The 18990-nt window shown below is 45.8% G+C and overlaps 8 non-coding genes and 1 pseudogene across 8 annotated transcripts; all 9 read left to right on the top strand.

Annotated features, from left to right (window-relative positions):
• Positions 1-784: 784 nt before the first annotated feature.
• Positions 785-921, top strand: LOC130335755 (U2 spliceosomal RNA; annotated as a pseudogene).
• Positions 922-2375: 1454 nt separating this feature from the next.
• Positions 2376-2562, top strand: LOC130335742 (U2 spliceosomal RNA). Its single transcript, XR_008877309.1, has one exon. It is a non-coding gene; the product is annotated as a U2 spliceosomal RNA (small nuclear RNA).
• Positions 2563-4631: 2069 nt separating this feature from the next.
• Positions 4632-4824, top strand: LOC130335730 (U2 spliceosomal RNA). Its single transcript, XR_008877302.1, has one exon. It is a non-coding gene; the product is annotated as a U2 spliceosomal RNA (small nuclear RNA).
• A 2095-nt stretch (positions 4825-6919) lies between these two features.
• LOC130335726 (U2 spliceosomal RNA) lies at positions 6920-7112 on the top strand. The gene has a single exon (XR_008877299.1). It is a non-coding gene; the product is annotated as a U2 spliceosomal RNA (small nuclear RNA).
• A 2099-nt stretch (positions 7113-9211) lies between these two features.
• Positions 9212-9405, top strand: LOC130335731 (U2 spliceosomal RNA). The gene has a single exon (XR_008877303.1). It is a non-coding gene; the product is annotated as a U2 spliceosomal RNA (small nuclear RNA).
• Positions 9406-11513: 2108 nt separating this feature from the next.
• LOC130335777 (U2 spliceosomal RNA) lies at positions 11514-11704 on the top strand. The gene has a single exon (XR_008877330.1). It is a non-coding gene; the product is annotated as a U2 spliceosomal RNA (small nuclear RNA).
• Positions 11705-13799: 2095 nt separating this feature from the next.
• LOC130335776 (U2 spliceosomal RNA) lies at positions 13800-13990 on the top strand. The gene has a single exon (XR_008877329.1). It is a non-coding gene; the product is annotated as a U2 spliceosomal RNA (small nuclear RNA).
• A 2112-nt stretch (positions 13991-16102) lies between these two features.
• On the top strand, positions 16103-16293 carry LOC130335775 (U2 spliceosomal RNA). Its single transcript, XR_008877328.1, has one exon. It is a non-coding gene; the product is annotated as a U2 spliceosomal RNA (small nuclear RNA).
• Positions 16294-18394: 2101 nt separating this feature from the next.
• Positions 18395-18585, top strand: LOC130335774 (U2 spliceosomal RNA). The gene has a single exon (XR_008877327.1). It is a non-coding gene; the product is annotated as a U2 spliceosomal RNA (small nuclear RNA).
• Positions 18586-18990: the final 405 nt, after the last annotated feature.

The raw sequence follows: 18990 nt of genomic DNA, 5'->3' as shown, positions 1-18990 counted from the left end.
CTGTGATGTCACTCAATACCACTGACATCACTAGGTGTAAACAACATCTCTCCTTTGCTGTGTATGTGACTATGGAGCTGTTTGGTGATGTCGTCTATTATGGCCTTCATAGAAGCAACAGGAGATTGTTGCATCCATCTAGAACCCTCAGAACTACAGTGCTATGATGTCACTCACTTCCACAGGCCTTGCAGAGTGTAAACAACAACAACCCAGCTTTGTTGTGTATGTAACCATAGGGATTTGTGATGTCACCTAGAACCTTCACAGCAGCGACAGCTTTATGAGGAGCATCAGCACTGCTCTGCCTGAGCAGAACCATCACCGCCATAGGTTGTCAAATAACCCGGGTTTAACCCACACAGGTAAGTCCAATGGGGTGCAGGCATGTCCTCTATGCTTACAGCTTCCCGTGGGTGTTGGTTTGATACCGTTTGGGGACAGCCAAGGAGGCATCTGCAGGCAACAAAGGTAGGTGTGTGCTTGTGTGTGTGTTTCCTATGCAGATCCTAAGCCCAGTGTCACATGCAAGTAGGAGGAGTAAGAAGGGTTCCTGGCAAATCCGGGTTATGGATTGCATTTAAAAAGGCCCCGTGGGAGTGCAATGGGCCCCTGTCTTGCTGCTTAGCAATAATGGTATGGGTTTAGGTTCTGCTGTGTGTACTGGTGGTTGACTGCCCCCCAGCCCAGAGTGTGCATGGAAAATTGTCTGGCAGCCTCCCTGACAGCAAGCAGTGATAGTGCCCATGAAGGGCACCTTGTTGGGCCCGCCCCTTTCACGGTTATCGCTTCTCGGCCTTTTGGCTAAGATCAAGTGTAGTATCTGCTCACTTGGTCTGGTCAGAGGGTGTCTGGGGTACCCGGCTCCTTGGCCTGGGGGGATCGTCCTTCTTAACGGAGGGACTTCACCCCCCCTGCTGCTATTAGGGAGCCGGCTTAGTCCCCAGACAACGGGAGGCGATCACCCTTCACTGCCCACTCTTTGGTGGGGGAGTGTTTTTCTGTCCCTGCCTGGACACGCCTATTGAAGATGGAAGAGATCATGGACACCTCTCAATCTGTTGGAGAGGAGGTTCCTTTTTTTGGGAAGATCAAGAATGGGGTCCGGATCCTGCTGAAAGACCTTGAGAAGAAAAGAAGAGGACTTTCCTTTGTAATGGAGGAAATTCTTTTTGGAGTTTTGGAAATTGCAAAGACACAAATCCTTTCCATGTTGGAATTTCCAAAGAAAGGGTGCTTTGATGTTATTTTGGTTTCCGAAGAGGATTATGATTTATTTTGGAAGAAATTTGAGACAATCAAGTCTGATCCAGTGTGGGAGGGCGTGGAAGTCATTCCCCACTTTCCCAGGAGAGAAAGAATTTTAACGGTGAGGATGTATAGTCCTTACGTCCCTGAGGAGGATATTATAATTCTTTTGACCCAATTTTGTGAGGAAATTGCGCCACTTGGGAAAATTTATAATCAGTATGGAGTCTGGACAACAAAGTGGAGATTTAAAGTAAAGTTCAAGGAAGACGCAGATGGAAGAGTTCTTTATCCCCCTGCCCGTTTTAAAATAGGGGTTATCAATGGAGATATGTTTTTTGCAGGTATGCAGAATTTCTGTAGAAAATGCAAGAAATATGGCCATTTAAAGGAAGAGTGCACCTCAATGTGGTGCCAAAAATGCCAAAAAGAAGGTCATGAAATCGAATCCTGTAGCCAAAAAAGTAAATGTAATTTATGTAACAAAATTGGTCACATGTATGTGAACTGTCCAAAGAGGAAGAAGAAAAGAGAAGAAGAAGTTTCTGAACAAGAGCCAGAAATTAAAAGATCTGTGAGAAAAGATAAGGAAGTGGTAACCCAAGAGCCAAAAATTGTTGGAAAAGAGATGATAGTAGAAGAAAAGAACATTGGAGAGCATAAGAGTAAAAAGAAAAATGAAGAGCCGGTGAGAGATTTAAGAGGATATTCAGGGTCTTTCCAAACTATTTTGGAGAGAGCTCCAGATGAGGAAAGAGAATTGTTCTTACAGGACCTGGATGATCTATTATCCACCTTTAAAGCCCAGTTGCCTGCAGTAAGAAACAAAGTTTATGATTCTTTTCGCCCTGACGTGGATCGATTTATGGTAACTTATAAAATACCGGCCTGGTTGGCCATCCCAGTAAAAAGGGAAATGGAAAAAGGAAGCTTAACCTATGGTTTAATTGATTACTTGGCAGTTTACGCCCGGAGAAAGGGAATGAATTTGTTATGATTTTGGAATGTTTATTATTTTTATTGTTGTTATAATATTTTATTTCAATTTGTCTTTTTTTAGGAATAAATAAAAGTGTTACCTGATGATGAACAAAACAATCGAGTCCATATAAGATCTTGGAGCTCTGATTGAGTTCTGAGGGCTAACTTAAAAAAAAAAAATCTGTTCTTATCAGTTTAATATCTGATACGTCCCCTATCTGGGGACCATATATTAAATGGATTTTTGAGAACGGGGGCCGATTTCGAAGCTTGCTTCCGTCGCCCTATGCATTGACCCGATATGGCAGTATCTTCGGGTACAGTGCACCACCCCCTTACAGGGTTAAAAAGAAAGATTCCTACTTTCATTGCTACCTGCTTGCTGGCTAGCCAGCTAGCCAGCCCTGTGGGCCTTGCTGCTGCTGCAGCCAAAAAACAAAAGGTGGTGCTGCTGCTGCTTCTGCTGCTTCTGCTTCTGCTTGTGTCTGGCCGCTGTTGGAGCGTCCAGGCACAGGACTTCTGCTGCTGCTGACTAAATGGCCTCCTTAATTGGATCATTTGAGTAGCCAGCACACCTGTGCAGGTAGGGCATGACATGATAGGCAGCTGCCTTGATAGCGGGTGGGTGCTGAATGTTCCTAATTGACAAAATAAGATTAATGCTTATGAAGAAATATAAAATCTCATCCCTTCCCCAATATCGCGCCACACCCCTACCCCTTAATTCCCTGGTTGAACTTGATGGACATATGTCTTTTTTCGACCGTACTAACTATGTAACTATGTAACATAACATGGGGGGGGGGGGGGGGGGGTCTCCTGGCTGTTCACACAGGTGTGTCATTGCTGTACATTGACCATGCATTGCTTCTGTGGTATTGCAAAGGCAAAGACAAATGCTTCCAGCCATCCATTGCACTAATGGATTGGTCATCAGCTGGCTGTCTATGTCCCGCATCAATATAGACCAAAGTACAGAGGGTTAGGCTATGCTATTGTGCACCTACCTGATGCATCAGAAGGTGCGAGGCCCTTGCTAAATTCTGTGCACAGACTTTGAGATCTATACTTTAGACTGTATCTAAACCTGCTCCAACATGGACTGACATTCTGGCCTACTTTCAGCCGATGCGACTTGTCTGTCGCTGAACAGTCGCTTTTTATGTATTCAGCACCTATGTATAATGTTGTAAAAATGCTCTAGAAGCTAAAGTCGCAGAAATGTCACACATATTTGGCCTGCAACTTTCTGTGCGACAAATTCAGACAGGAAAAATCAGTATAAATCCTTAGAAAATTATCCCCCAGTGTCTCCATCTGCTGGCGGTATTGAATAAGCATTGCTGCACTGATGGGGTATGCATTAGACGAAAAAAAAGAAGAAAAAGAAGAATAATACGCCCAGAAAAGAGGCAAAAAGGAGAAAAACGTAAAAAAACGTGAAAAAAAAGTAAGAGGAAGAGAAGGGAAAAAAAGGTGGAAATGGGTTTAAAAGTGATTTCGGCGGAGAAATATATATATATATATATATATATATATATATATATATATATACGCGCACACACACACATATATATAAACGTATTGTGTCCAGGCCCCAGGAGCCTTAGCACTGTGCTGTGATGTCACTCAATACCACTGACATCACTAGGTGTAAACAACATCTCTCCTTTGCTGTGTATGTGACTATGGAGCTGTTTGGTGATGTCGTCTATTATGGCCTTCATAGAAGCAACAGGAGATTGTTGCATCCATCTAGAACCCTCAGAACTACAGTGCTATGATGTCACTCACTTCCACAGGCCTTGCAGAGTGTAAAACAACAACAACCCAGCTTTGTTGTGTATGTAACCATAGGGATTTGTGATGTCACCTAGAACCTTCACAGCAGCGACAGCTTTATGAGGAGCATCAGCACTGCTCTGCCTGAGCAGAACCATCACCGCCATAGGTTGTCAAATAACCCGGGTTTAACCCACACAGGTAAGTCCAATGGGGTGCAGGCATGTCCTCTATGCCTTACAGCTTCCCGTGGGTGTTGGTTTGATACCGTTTGGGACAGCCAAGGAGGCATCTGCAGGCAACAAAGGTAGGTGTGTGCTTGTGTGTGTGTTTCCTATGCAGATCCTAAGCCCAGTGTCACATGCAAGTAGGGGAGTAAGAAGGGTTCCTGGCAAATCCGGGTTATGGATTGCATTTAAAAAGGCCCCGTGGGAGTGCAATGGGCCCCTGTCTTGCTGCTTAGCAATAATGGTATGGGTTTAGGTTCTGCTGTGTGTACTGGTGGTTGACTGCCCCCCAGCCCAGAGTGTGCATGGAAAAATTGTCTGGCAGCCTCCCTGACAGCAAGCAGTGATAGTGCCCATGAAGGGCACCTTGTTGGGCCCGCCCCTTTCACGGTTATCGCTTCTCAGGCCTTTTGGCTAAGATCAAGTGTAGTATCTGTTCTTATCAGTTTAATATCTGATACGTCCCCTATCTGGGGACCATATATTAAATGGATTTTTGAGAACGGGGGCCGATTTCGAAGCTTGCCTTCCGTCGCCCTGTGCATTGACCCGATATGGCAGTATCTTCGGGTACAGTGCACCACACCCTTACAGGGTTAAAAAGAAAGATTCCTACTTTCATTGCTACCTGCTTGCTGGCTAGCCAGCTAGCCAGCCCTGTGGGCCTTGCTGCTGCTGCAAGCCAAAAAACAAAAGGTGGTGCTGCTGCTGCTTCTGCTGCTTCTGCTTCTGCTTGTGTCTGGCCGCTGTTGGAGCGTCCAGGCACAGGACTTCTGCTGCTGCTGACTAAATGGCCTCCTTAATTGGATCATTTGAGTAGCCAGCACACCTGTGCAGGTAGGGCATGACATGATAGTCAGCTGCCTTGATAGCGGGTGGGTGCTGAATGTTCCTAATTGACAAAATAAGATTAATGCTTATGAAGAAATATAAAATCTCATCCCTTCCCCAATATCGCGCCACACCCCTACCCCTTAATTCCCTGGTTGAACTTGATGGACATATGTCTTTTTTTTCGACCGTACTAACTATGTAACTATGTAACATAACATGGGGGGGGGGGTCTCCTGGCTGTTCACACAGGTGTGTCATTGCTGTACATTGACCATGCATTGCTTCTGTGGTATTGCAAAGGCAAAGACAAATGCTTCCAGCCATCCATTGCACTAATGGATTGGTCATCAGCTGGCTGTCTATGTCCCGCATCAATATAGACCAAAGTACAGAGGGTTAGGCTATGCTATTGTGCACCTACCTGATGCATCAGAAGGTGCGAGGGCCCTTGCTAAATTCTGTGCACAGACTTTGAGATCTATACTTTTGACTGTATCTAACCTGCTCCAACATGGGACTGACATTCTGGCCTACTTTCAGCCGATGCGACTTGTCTGTCGCTGAACAGTCGCTTTTTATGTATTCAGCACCTATGTATAATGTTGTAAAAATGCTCTAGAAGCTAAAGTCGCCAGAAATGTCACACATATTTGGCCTGCAACTTTCTGTGCGACAAATTCAGACAGGAAAAATCAGTATAAATCCTTAGAAAATTATCCCCCAGTGTCTCCATCTGCTGGCGGTATTGAATAAGCATTGCTGCACTGATGGGGTATGCATTAGACGAAAAAAAAGAAGAAAAAGAAGAATAATACGCCCAGAAAAGAGGCGAAAAGGAGAAAAACGTAAAAAAACGTGAAAAAAAAGTAAGAGGAAGAGAAGGGAAAAAAAGGTGGAAATGGGTTTAAAAGTGATTTCGGCGGAGAAATATATATATATATATATATATATATATATATATATATATATACGCGCACACACACACATATATATAAACGTATTCTCCGTTGAGATATTGCAGCCGCTGCTGTGTCCAGGCCCAGGAGCCTTAGCACTGTGCTGTGATGTCACTCAATACCACTGACATCACTAGGTGTAAACAACATCTCTCCTTTGCTGTGTATGTGACTATGGAGCTGTTTGGTGATGTCGTCTATTATGGCCTTCATAGAAGCAACAGGAGATTGTTGCATCCATCTAGAACCCTCAGAACTACAGTGCTATGATGTCACTCACTTCCACAGGCCTTGCAGAGTGTAAACAACAACAACCCAGCTTTGTTGTGTATGTAACCATAGGGATTTGTGATGTCACCTAGAACCTTCACAGCAGCGACAGCTTTATGAGGGAGCATCAGCACTGCTCTGCCTGAGCAGAAACCATCACCGCCATAGGTTGTCAAATAACCCGGGTTTAACCCACACAGGTAAGTCCAATGGGGTGCAGGCATGTCCTCTATGCTTACAGCTTCCCGTGGGTGTTGGTTTGATACCGTTTGGGGACAGCCAAGGAGGCATCTGCAGGCAACAAAGTAGGTGTGTGCTTGTGTGTGTGTTTCCTATGCAGATCCTAAGCCCAGTGTCACATGCAAGTAGGAGGAGTAAGAAGGGTTCCTGGCAAATCCGGGTTATGGATTGCCATTTAAAAAGGCCCCGTGGGAGTGCAATGGGCCCCTGTCTTGCTGCTTAGCAATAATGGTATGGGTTTAGGTTCTGCTGTGTGTACTGGTGGTTGACTGCCCCCCCAGCCCAGAGTGTGCATGGAAAAATTGTCTGGCAGCCTCCCTGACAGCAAGCAGTGATAGTGCCCATGAAGGGCACCTTGTTGGGCCCGCCCCTTTCACGGTTATCGCTTCTCGGCCTTTTGGCTAAGATCAAGTGTAGTATCTGTTCTTATCAGTTTAATATCTGATACGTCCCCTATCTGGGGACCATATATTAAATGGATTTTTGAGAACGGGGGGCCGATTTCGAAGCTTGCTTCCGTCGCCCTATGCATTGACCCGATATGGCAGTATCCTTCGGGTACAGTGCACCACCCCCTTACAGGGTTAAAAAGAAAGATTCCTACTTTCATTGCTACCTGCTTGCTGGCTAGCCAGCTAGCCAGCCCTGTGGGCCTTGCTGCTGCTGCAGCCAAAAAACAAAAGGTGGTGCTGCTGCTGCTTCTGCTGCTTCTGCTTCTGCTTGTGTCTGGCCGCTGTTGGAGCGTCCAGGGCACAGGACTTCTGCTGCTGCTGACTAAATGGCCTCCTTAATTGGATCATTTGAGTAGCCAGCACACCTGTGCAGGTAGGGCATGACATGATAGGCAGCTGCCTTGATAGCGGGTGGGTGCTGAATGTTCCTAATTGACAAAATAAGATTAATGCTTATGAAGAAATATAAAATCTCATCCCTTCCCCAATATCGCGCCACACCCCTACCCCTTAATTCCCTGGTTGAACTTGATGGACATATGTCTTTTTTCGACCGTACTAACTATGTAACTATGTAACATAACATGGGGGGGGGGGGGGGGTCTCCTGGCTGTTCACACAGGTGTGTCATTGCTGTACATTGACCATGCATTGCTTCTGTGGTATTGCAAAGGCAAAGACAAATGCTTCAGCCATCCATTGCACTAATGGATTGGTCATCAGCTGGCTGTCTATGTCCCGCATCAATATAGACCAAAGTACAGAGGGTTAGGCTATGCTATTGTGCACCTACCTGATGCATCAGAAGGTGCGAGGCCCTTGCTAAATTCCTGTGCACAGACTTTGAGATCTATACTTTAGACTGTATCTAAACCTGCTCCAACATGGACTGACATTCTGGCCTACTTTCAGCCGATGCGACTTGTCCTGTCCGCTGAACAGTCGCTTTTTATGTATTCAGCACCTATGTATAATGTTGTAAAAATGCTCTAGAAGCTAAAGTCGCAGAAATGTCACACATATTTGGCCTGCAACTTTCTGTGCGACAAATTCAGACAGGAAAAATCAGTATAAATCCTTAGAAAATTATCCCCCCAGTGTCTCCATCTGCTGGCGGTATTGAATAAGCATTGCTGCACTGATGGGGTATGCATTAGACGAAAAAAAAGAAGAAAAAGAAGAATAATACGCCCAGAAAAGAGGCAAAAAGGAGAAAAAACGTAAAAAAACGTGAAAAAAAAGTAAGAGGAAGAGAAGGGAAAAAAAGGTGGAAATGGGTTTAAAAGTGATTTCGGCGGAGAAATATATATATATATATATATATATATATATATATATATATATACGCGCACACACACACATATATATAAACGTATTCTCCGTTGAGATATTGCAGCCGCTGCTGTGTCCAGGCCCAGGAGCCTTAGCACTGTGCTGTGATGTCACTCAATACCACTGACATCACTAGGTGTAAACAACATCTCTCCTTTGCTGTGTATGTGACTATGGAGCTGTTTGGTGATGTCGTCTATTATGGCCTTCATAGAAGCAACAGGAGATTGTTGCATCCATCTAGAACCCTCAGAACTACAGTGCTATGATGTCACTCACTTCCACAGGCCTTGCAGAGTGTAAACAACAACAACCCAGCTTTGTTGTGTATGTAACCATAGGGATTTGTGATGTCACCTAGAACCTTCACAGCAGCGACAGCTTTATGAGGAGCATCAGCACTGCTCTGCCTGAGCAGAACCATCACCGCCATAGGTTGTCAAATAACCCGGGTTTAACCCACACAGGTAAGTCCAATGGGGTGCAGGCATGTCCTCTATGCTTACAGCTTCCCGTGGGTGTTGGTTTGATACCGTTTGGGGACAGCCAAGGAGGCATCTGCAGGCAACAAAGGTAGGTGTGTGCTTGTGTGTGTGTTTCCTATGCAGATCCTAAGCCCAGTGTCACATGCAAGTAGGAGGAGTAAGAAGGGTTCCTGGCAAATCCGGGTTATGGATTGCATTTAAAAAGGCCCCGTGGAGTGGCAATGGGCCCCTGTCTTGCTGCTTAGCAATAATGGTATGGGTTTAGGTTCTGCTGTGTGTACTGGTGGTTGACTGCCCCCCAGCCCAGAGTGTGCATGGAAAAATTGTCTGGGCACGCCTCCCTGACAGCAAGCAGTGATAGTGCCCATGAAGGGCACCTTGTTGGGCCCGCCCCTTTCACGGTTATCGCTTCTTCGGCCCTTTTGGCTAAGATCAAGTGTAGTATCTGTTCTTATCAGTTTAATATCTGATAACGTCCCCTATCTGGGGACCATATATTAAATGGATTTTTGAGAACGGGGGCCGATTTCGAAGCTTGCTTCCGTCGCCCTGTGCATTGACCCGATATGGCAGTATCTTCGGGTACAGTGCACCACACCCTTACAGGGTTAAAAAGAAAGATTCCTACTTTCATTGCTACCTGCTTGCCGGCTAGCCAGCTAGCCAGCCCTGTGGGCCTTGCTGCTGCTGCAGCCAAAAAACAAAAGGTGGTGCTGCTGCTGCTTCTGCTGCTTCTGCTTCTGCTTGTGTCTGGCCGCTGTTGGAGGCGTCCAGGCACAGGACTTCTGCTGCTGCTGACTAAATGGCCTCCTTAATTGGATCATTTGAGTAGCCAGCACACCTGTGCAGGTAGGGCATGACATGATAGGCAGCTGCCTTGATAGCGGGTGGGTGCTGAATGTTCCTAATTGACAAAATAAGATTAATGCTTATGAAGAAATATAAAATCTCATCCCTTCCCCCAATATCGCGCCACACCCCTACCCCTTAATTCCCTGGTTGAACTTGATGGGACATATGTCTTTTTTCGACCGTACAAACTATGTAACTATGTAACATAACATGGGGGGGGGGGGGGGTCTCCTGGCTGTTCACACAGGTGTGTCATTGCTGTACATTGACCATGCATTGCTTCTGTGGTATTGCAAAGGCAAAGACAAATGCTTCCAGCCATCCATTGCACTAATGGATTGGTCATCAGCTGGCTGTCTATGTCCCGCATCAATATAGACCAAAGTACATGAGGGTTAGGCTATGCTATTGTGCACCTACCTGATGCATCAGAAGGTGCGAGGCCCTTGCTAAATTCTTGTGCACAGACTTTGAGATCTATACTTTAGACTGTATCTAAACCTGCTCCAACATGGACTGACATTCTGGCCTACTTTCAGCCGATGCGACTTGTCTGTCGCTGAACAGTCGCTTTTTATGTATTCAGCACCTATGTATAATGTTGTAAAAATGCTCTAGAAGCTAAAGTCGCAGAAATGTCACACATATTTGCCTGCAAACTTTCTGTGCAACAAATTCAGACAGGAAAAATCAGTATAAATCCTTTAGAAAATTATCCCCCAGTGTCTCCATCTGCTGGCGGTATTGAATAAGCATTGCTGCACTGATGGGTATGCATTAGGCGAAAAAAAAGAAGAAAAAGAAGAATAATACGCCCAGAAAAGAGGCGAAAAGGAGAAAAAACGTAAAAAAACGTGAAAAAAAAGTAAGAGGAAGAGAAGGGAAAAAAGGTGGAAATGGGTTTAAAAGTGATTTCGGCGGAGAAATATATATATATATATATATATATATATATATATATATATATATATATATACACGCACACACACACATATATATAAACGTATTCTCCGTTGAGATATTGCAGCCGCTGCTGTGTCCAGGCCCAGGAGCCTTAGCACTGTGCTGTGATGTCACTCAATACCACTGACATCACTAGGTGTCAAACAACATCTCTCCTTTGCTGTGTATGTGACTATGGAGCTGTTTGGTGATGTCGTCTATTATGGCCTTCATAGAAGCAACAGGAGATTGTTGCATCCCATCTAGAACCCTCAGAACTACAGTGCTAATGATGTCCACTCACTTCCACAGGCCTTGCAGAGTGTAAACAACAACAACCCAGCTTTGTTGTGTATGTAACCATAGGGATTTGTGATGTCACCTAGAACCTTCACAGCAGCGACAGCTTTATGAGGAGCATCAGCACTGCTCTGCCTGAGCAGAACCATCACCGCCAATAGGTTGTCAAATAACCCGGGTTTACCCACACAGGTAAGTCCAATGGGGTGCAGGCATGTCCTCTAAGCTTACAGCTTCCCGTGGGTGTTGGTTTGATACCGTTTGGGGACAGCCAAGGAGGCATCTGCAGGCAACAAAGGTAGGTGTGTGCTTGTGTGTGTGTTTCCTATGCAGATCCTAAGCCCAGTGTCACATGCAAGTAGGAGGAGTAAGAAGGGTTCCTGGCAAATCCGGGTTATGGATTGCATTTAAAAAGGCCCCGTGGGAGTGTCAATGGGCCCCTGTCTTGCTGCTTAGCAATAATGGTATGGGTTTAGGTTCTGCTGTGTGTACTGGTGGTTGACTGCCCCCCAGCCCAGAGTGTGCATGGAAAATTGTCTGGCAGCCTCCCTGACAGCAAGCAGTGATAGTGCCCATGAAGGGCACCTTGTTGGGCCCGCCCCTTTCACGGTTATCGCTTCTCGGCCTTTTGGCTAAGATCAAGTGTAGTATCTGTTCTTATCAGTTTAATATCTGATACGTCCCCTATCTGGGGACCATATATTAAATGGATTTTTGAGAACGGGGGCCGATTTCGAAGCTTGCTTCCGTCGCCCTATGCATTGACCCGATATGGCAGTATCTTCGGGTACAGTGCACCACCCCCTTACAGGGTTAAAAAGAAAGATTCCCTACTTTCAGTGCTACCTGCTTGCTGGCTAGCCAGCTAGCCAGCCTGTGGGCCTTGCTGCTGCTAGCAGCCAAAAAACAAAAGGTGGTGCTGCTGCTGCTTCTGCTGCTTCTGCTTCTGCTTGTGTCTGGCCGCTGTTGGAGCGTCCAGGCACAGGACTTCTGCTGCTGCTGACTAAATGGCCTCCTTAATTGGATCATTTGAGTAGCCAGCACACCTGTGCAGGTAGGGGCATGACATGATAGGCAGCTGCCTTGATAGCGGGTGGGTGCTGAATGTTCCTAATTGACAAAATAAGATTAATGCTTATGAAGAAATATAAAATCTCATCCCTTCCCCAATATCGCGCCACACCCCTACCCCTTAATTCCCTGGTTGAACTTGATGGACATATGTCTTTTTTCGACCGTACTAACTATGTAACTATGTAACATGACATGGGGGGGGGGGGGGGTCTCCTGGCTGTTCACACAGGTGTGTCATTGCTGTACATTGACCATGCATTGCTTCTGTGGTATTGCAAAGGCAAAGACAAATGCTTCCAGCCATCCATTGCACTAATGGATTGGTCATCATCTGGCTGTCTATGTCCCGCATCAATATAGACCAAAGTACAGAGGGTTAGGCTATGCTATTGTGCACCTACCTGATGCATCAGAAGGTGCGAGGCCCTTGCTAAATTCTGTGCACAGACTTTGAGATCTATACTTTAGACTGTATCTAAACCTGCTCCAACATGGACTGACATTCTGGCCTACTTTCAGCCGATGCGACTTGTCTGTCGCTGAACAGTCGCTTTTTATGTATTCAGCACCTATGTATAATGTTGTAAAAATGCTCTAGAAGCTAAAGTCGCAGAAATGTCACACATATTTGGCCTGCAACTTTCTGTGCGACAAATTCAGACAGGAAAAAATCAGTATAAATCCTTAGAAAATTATCCCCCAGTGTCTCCATCTGCTGGCGGTATTGAATAAGCATTGCTGCACTGATGGGGTATGCATTAGACGAAAAAAAAAGAAGAAAAAGAAGAATAATACGCCCAGAAAAGAGGCGAAAAGGAGAAAAACGTAAAAAAACGTGAAAAAAAAGTAAGAGGAAGAGAAGGGAAAAAAAGGTGGAAATGGTTTAAAAGTGATTTCGGCGGAGAAATATATATATATATATATATATATATATATATATATATATATATACGCGCACACACACACATATATATAAACGTATTCTCCGTTGAGATATTGCAGCCGCTGCTGTGTCCAGGCCCAGGAGCCTTAGCACTGTGCTGTGATGTCACCACAATACCACTGACATCACTAGGTGTAAACAACATCTCTCCTTTGCTGTGTATGTGACTATGGAGCTGTTTGGTGATGTCCGTCTATTATGGCCTTCATAGAAGCAACAGGAGATTGTTGCATCCATCTAGAACCCTCAGAACTACAGTGCTATGATGTTACTCACTTCCACAGGCCTTGCAGAGTGTAAACAACAACAACCCAGCTTTGTTGTGTATGTAACCATAGGGATTTGTGATGTCACCTAGAACCTTCACAGCAGCGACAGCTTTATGAGGAGCATCAGCACTGCTCTGCCTGAGCAGAACCATCACCGCCATAGGTTGTCAAATAACCCGGGTTTAACCCACACAGGTAAGTCCAATGGGGTGCAGGCATGTCCTCTAAGCTTACAGCTTCCCGTGGGTGTTGGTTTGATACCGTTTGGGGACAGCCAAGGAGGCATCTGCAGGCAACAAAGGTAGGTGTGTGCTTGTGTGTGTGTTTCCTATGCAGATCCTAAGCCCAGTGTCACATGCAAGTAGGAGGAGTAAGAGGGTTCCTGGCAAATCCGGGTTATGGATTGCATTTAAAAAGGCCCCGTGGGAGTGCAATGGGCCCCTGTCTTGCTGCTTAGCAATAATGGTATGGGTTTAGGTTCTGCTGTGTGTACTGGTGGTTGACTGCCCCCCAGCCCAGAGTGTGCATGAAAATTGTCTGGCAGCCTCCCTGACAGCAAGCAGTGATAGTGCCCATGAAGGGCACCTTGTTGGGCCCGCCCCTTTCACGGTTATCGCTTCTCGGCCTTTTGGCTAAGATCAAGTGTAGTATCTGTTCTTATCAGTTTAATATCTGATACGTCCCCTATCTGGGGACCATATATTAAATGGATTTTTGAGAACGGGGGCCGATTTCGAAGCTTGCTTCCGTCGCCCTATGCATTGACCCGATATGGCAGTATCTTCGGGTACAGTGCACCACCCCCTTACAGGGTTAAAAAGAAAGATTCCTACTTTCATTGCTACCTGCTTGCTGGCTAGCCAGCTAGCCAGCCCTGTGGGGCCTTGCTGCTGCTGCAGCCAAAAAACAAAAGGTGGTGCTGCTGCTGCTTCTGCTGCTTCTTCTGCTTCTGCTTGTGTCTGGCCGCTGTTGGAGCGTCCAGGCACAGGACTTCTGCTGCTGCTGACTAAATGGCCTCCTTAATTGGATCATTTGAGTAGCCAGCACACCTGTGCAGGTAGGGCATGACATGATAGGCAAGCTGCCTTGATAGCGGGTGGGTGCTGAATGTTCCTATTGACAAAATAAGATTAATGCTTATGAAGAAATATAAAATCTCATCCCTTCCCCAATATCGCGCCACACCCCTACCCCTTAATTCCCTGGTTGAACTTGATGGACATATGTCTTTTTTCGACCGTACTAACTATGTAACTATGTAACATAACATGGGGGGGGGGGGGGGGTCTCCTGGCTGTTCACACACAGGTGTGTCATTGCTGTACATTGACCATGCATTGCTTCTGTGGTATTGCAAAGGCAAAGACAAATGCTTCCAGCCATCCATTGCACTAATGGATTGGTCATCAGCTGGCTGTCTATGTCCCGCATCAATATAGACCAAAGTACAGAGGGTTAGGCTATGCTATTGTGCACCTACCTGATGCATTCAGAAGGTGCGAGGGCCCTTGCTAAATTCTGTGCACAGACTTTGAGATCTATACTTTAGACTGTATCTAAACCTGCTCCAACATGGACTGACATTCTGGCCTACTTTCAGCCGATGCGACTTGTCTGTCGCTGAACAGTCGCTTTTTATGTATTCAGCACCTATGTATAATGTTTGTAAAAATGCTCTAGAAGCTAAAGTCGCAGAAATGTCACACATATTTGGCCTGCAACTTTCTGTTTCTGTGCGACAAATTCAGACAGGAAAAATCAGTATAAATCCTTAGAAAATTATCCCCCAGTGTCTCCATCTGCTGGCGGTATTGAATAAGCATTGCTGCACTGATGGGGTATGCATTAGACGAAAAAAAAGAAGAAAAAGAAGAATAATACGCCCAGAAAAGAGGCGAAAAGGAGAAAAACGTAAAAAAACGTGAAAAAAAAGTAAGAGGAAGAGAAGGGAAAAAAAGGTGGAAATGGGTTTAAAAGTGATTTCGGCGGAGAAATATATATATATATATATATATATATATATATATATATATATATATATACGCGCACACACACACATATATATAAACGTATTCTCCGTTGAGATATTGCAGCCGCTGCTGTGTCCAGGCCCAGGAGCCTTAGCACTGTGCTGTGATGTCACTCAATACCACTGACATCACTAGGTGTAAACAACATCTCTCCTTTGCTGTGTATGTGACTATGGAGCTGTTTGGTGATGTCGTCTATTATGGCCTTCGTAGAAGCAACAGGAGATTGTTGCATCCATCTAGAACCCTCAGAACTACAGTGCTATGATGTCACTCACTTCCACAGGCCTTGCAGAGTGTAAACAACAACAACCCAGCTTTGTTGTGTATGTAACCATAGGGATTTGTGATGTCACCTAGAACCTTCACAGCAGCGACAGCTTTATGAGGAGCATCAGCACTGCTCTGCCTGAGCAGAACCATCACCGCCATAGGTTGTCAAATAACCCGGATTTAACCCACACAGGTAAGTCCAATGGGGTGCAGGCATGTCCTCTATGCTTACAGCTTCCCGTGGGTGTTGGTTTGATACCGTTTGGGGACAGCCAAGGAGGCATCTGCAGGCAACAAAGGTAGGTGTGTGCTTGTGTGTGTGTTTCCTATGCAGATCCTAAGCCCAGTGTCACATGCAAGTAGGAGGAGTAAGAAGGGTTCCTGGCAAATCCGGGTTATGGATTGCATTTAAAAAGGCCCCGTGGGAGTGCAATGGGCCCCTGTCTTGCTGCTTAGCAATAATGGTATGGGTTTAGGTTCTGCTGTGTGTACTGGTGGTTGACTGCCCCCCAGCCCAGAGTGTGCATGGAAAATTGTCTGGCAGCCTCCCTGACAGCAAGCAGTGATAGTGCCCATGAAGGGCACCTTGTTGGGCCCGCCCCTTTCACGGTTATCGCTTCTCGGCCTTTTGGCTAAGATCAAGTGTAGTATCTGTTCTTATCAGTTTAATATCTGATACGTCCCCTATCTGGGGACCATATATTAAATGGATTTTTGAGAACGGGGGCCGATTTCGAAGCTTGCTTCCGTCGCCCTATGCATTGACCCGATATGGCAGTATCTTCGGGTACAGTGCACCACCCCCTTACAGGGTTAAAAAGAAAGATTCCTACTTTCATTGCTACCTGCTTGCTGGCTAGCCAGCTAGCCAGCCCTGTGGGCCTTGCTGCTGCTGCAGCCAAAAAACAAAAGGTGGTGCTGCTGCTGCTTCTGCTGCTTCTGCTTCTGCTTGTGTCTGGCCGCTGTTGGAGCGTCCAGGCACAGGACTTCTGCTGCTGCTGACTAAATGGCCTCCTTAATTGGATCATTTGAGTAGCCAGCACACCTGTGCAGGTAGGGCATGACATGATAGGCAGCTGCCTTGATAGCGGGTGGGTGCTGAATGTTCCTAATTGACAAAATAAGATTAATGCTTATGAAGAAATATAAAATCTCATCCCTTCCCCAATATCGCGCCACACCCCTACCCCTTAATTCCCTGGTTGAACTTGATGGACATATGTCTTTTTTCGACCGTACTAACTATGTAACTATGTAACATAACATGGGGGGGGGGGGGGGTCTCCTGGCTGTTCACACAGGTGTGTCATTGCTGTACATTGACCATGCATTGCTTCTGTGGTATTGCAAAGGCAAAGACAAATGCTTCCAGCCATCCATTGCACTAATGGATTGGTCATCAGCTGGCTGTCTATGTCCCGCATCAATATAGACCAAAGTACAGAGGGTTAGGCTATGCTATTGTGCACCTACCTGATGCATCAGAAGGTGCGAGGCCCTTGCTAAATTCTGTGCACAGACTTTGAGATCTATACTTTAGACTGTATCTAAACCTGCTCCAACATGGACTGACATTCTGGCCTACTTTCAGCCGATGCGACTTGTCTGTCGCTGAACAGTCGCTTTTTATGTATTCAGCACCTATGTATAATGTTGTAAAAATGCTCTAGAAGCTAAAGTCGCAGAAATGTCACACATATTTGGCCTGCAACTTTCTGTGCGACAAATTCAGACAGGAAAAATCAGTATAAATCCTTAGAAAATTATCCCCCAGTGTCTCCATCTGCTGGCGGTATTGAATAAGCATTGCTGCACTGATGGGGTATGCATTAGACGAAAAAAAAGAAGAAAAAGAAGAATAATACGCCCAGAAAAGAGGCGAAAAGGAGAAAAACGTAAAAAAACGTGAAAAAAAAGTAAGAGGAAGAGAAGGGAAAAAAAGGTGGAAATGGGTTTAAAAGTGATTTCGGCGGAGAATATATATATATATATATATATATATATATATATATATATATATATATATATATACGCGCACACACACACATATATATAAACGTATTCTCCGTTGAGATATTGCAGCCGCTGCTGTGTCCAGGCCCAGGAGCCTTAGCACTGTGCTGTGATGTCACTCAATACCACTGACATCACTAGGTGTAAACAACATCTCTCCTTTGCTGTGTATGTGACTATGGAGCTGTTTGGTGATGTCGTCTATTATGGCCTTCGTAGAAGCAACAGGAGATTGTTGCATCCATCTAGAACCCTCAGAACTACAGTGCTATGATGTCACTCACTTCCACAGGCCTTGCAGAGTGTAAACAACAACAACCCAGCTTTGTTGTGTATGTAACCATAGGGATTTGTGATGTCACCTAGAACCTTCACAGCAGCGACAGCTTTATGAGGAGCATCAGCACTGCTCTGCCTGAGCAGAACCATCACCGCCATAGGTTGTCAAATAACCCGGATTTAACCCACACAGGTAAGTCCAATGGGGTGCAGGCATGTCCTCTATGCTTACAGCTTCCCGTGGGTGTTGGTTTGATACCGTTTGGGGACAGCCAAGGAGGCATCTGCAGGCAACAAAGGTAGGTGTGTGCTTGTGTGTGTGTTTCCTATGCAGATCCTAAGCCCAGTGTCACATGCAAGTAGGAGGAGTAAGAAGGGTTCCTGGCAAATCCGGGTTATGGATTGCATTTAAAAAGGCCCCGTGGGAGTGCAATGGGCCCCTGTCTTGCTGCTTAGCAATAATGGTATGGGTTTAGGTTCTGCTGTGTGTACTGGTGGTTGACTGCCCCCCAGCCCAGAGTGTGCATGGAAAATTGTCTGGCAGCCTCCCTGACAGCAAGCAGTGATAGTGCCCATGAAGGGCACCTTGTTGGGCCCGCCCCTTTCACGGTTATCGCTTCTCGGCCTTTTGGCTAAGATCAAGTGTAGTATCTGTTCTTATCAGTTTAATATCTGATACGTCCCCTATCTGGGGACCATATATTAAATGGATTTTTGAGAACGGGGGCCGATTTCGAAGCTTGCTTCCGTCGCCCTATGCATTGACCCGATATGGCAGTATCTTCGGGTACAGTGCACCACCCCCTTACAGGGTTAAAAAGAAAGATTCCTACTTTCATTGCTACCTGCTTGCTGGCTAGCCAGCTAGCCAGCCCTGTGGGCCTTGCTGCTGCTGCAGCCAAAAAACAAAAGGTGGTGCTGCTGCTGCTTCTGCTGCTTCTGCTTCTGCTTGTGTCTGGCCGCTGTTGGAGCGTCCAGGCACAGGACTTCTGCTGCTGCTGACTAAATGGCCTCCTTAATTGGATCATTTGAGTAGCCAGCACACCTGTGCAGGTAGGGCATGACATGATAGGCAGCTGCCTTGATAGCGGGTGGGTGCTGAATGTTCCTAATTGACAAAATAAGATTAATGCTTATGAAGAAATATAAAATCTCATCCCTTCCCCAATATCGCGCCACACCCCTACCCCTTAATTCCCTGGTTGAAC

The sequence above is a fragment of the Hyla sarda genome, unplaced genomic scaffold (genome assembly GCF_029499605.1).
Source record: "Hyla sarda isolate aHylSar1 unplaced genomic scaffold, aHylSar1.hap1 scaffold_456, whole genome shotgun sequence".
In the NCBI taxonomy this organism is placed as follows: domain Eukaryota; kingdom Metazoa; phylum Chordata; class Amphibia; order Anura; family Hylidae; genus Hyla; species Hyla sarda.
This window is presented reverse-complemented; position numbering and strand designations above follow the sequence as displayed.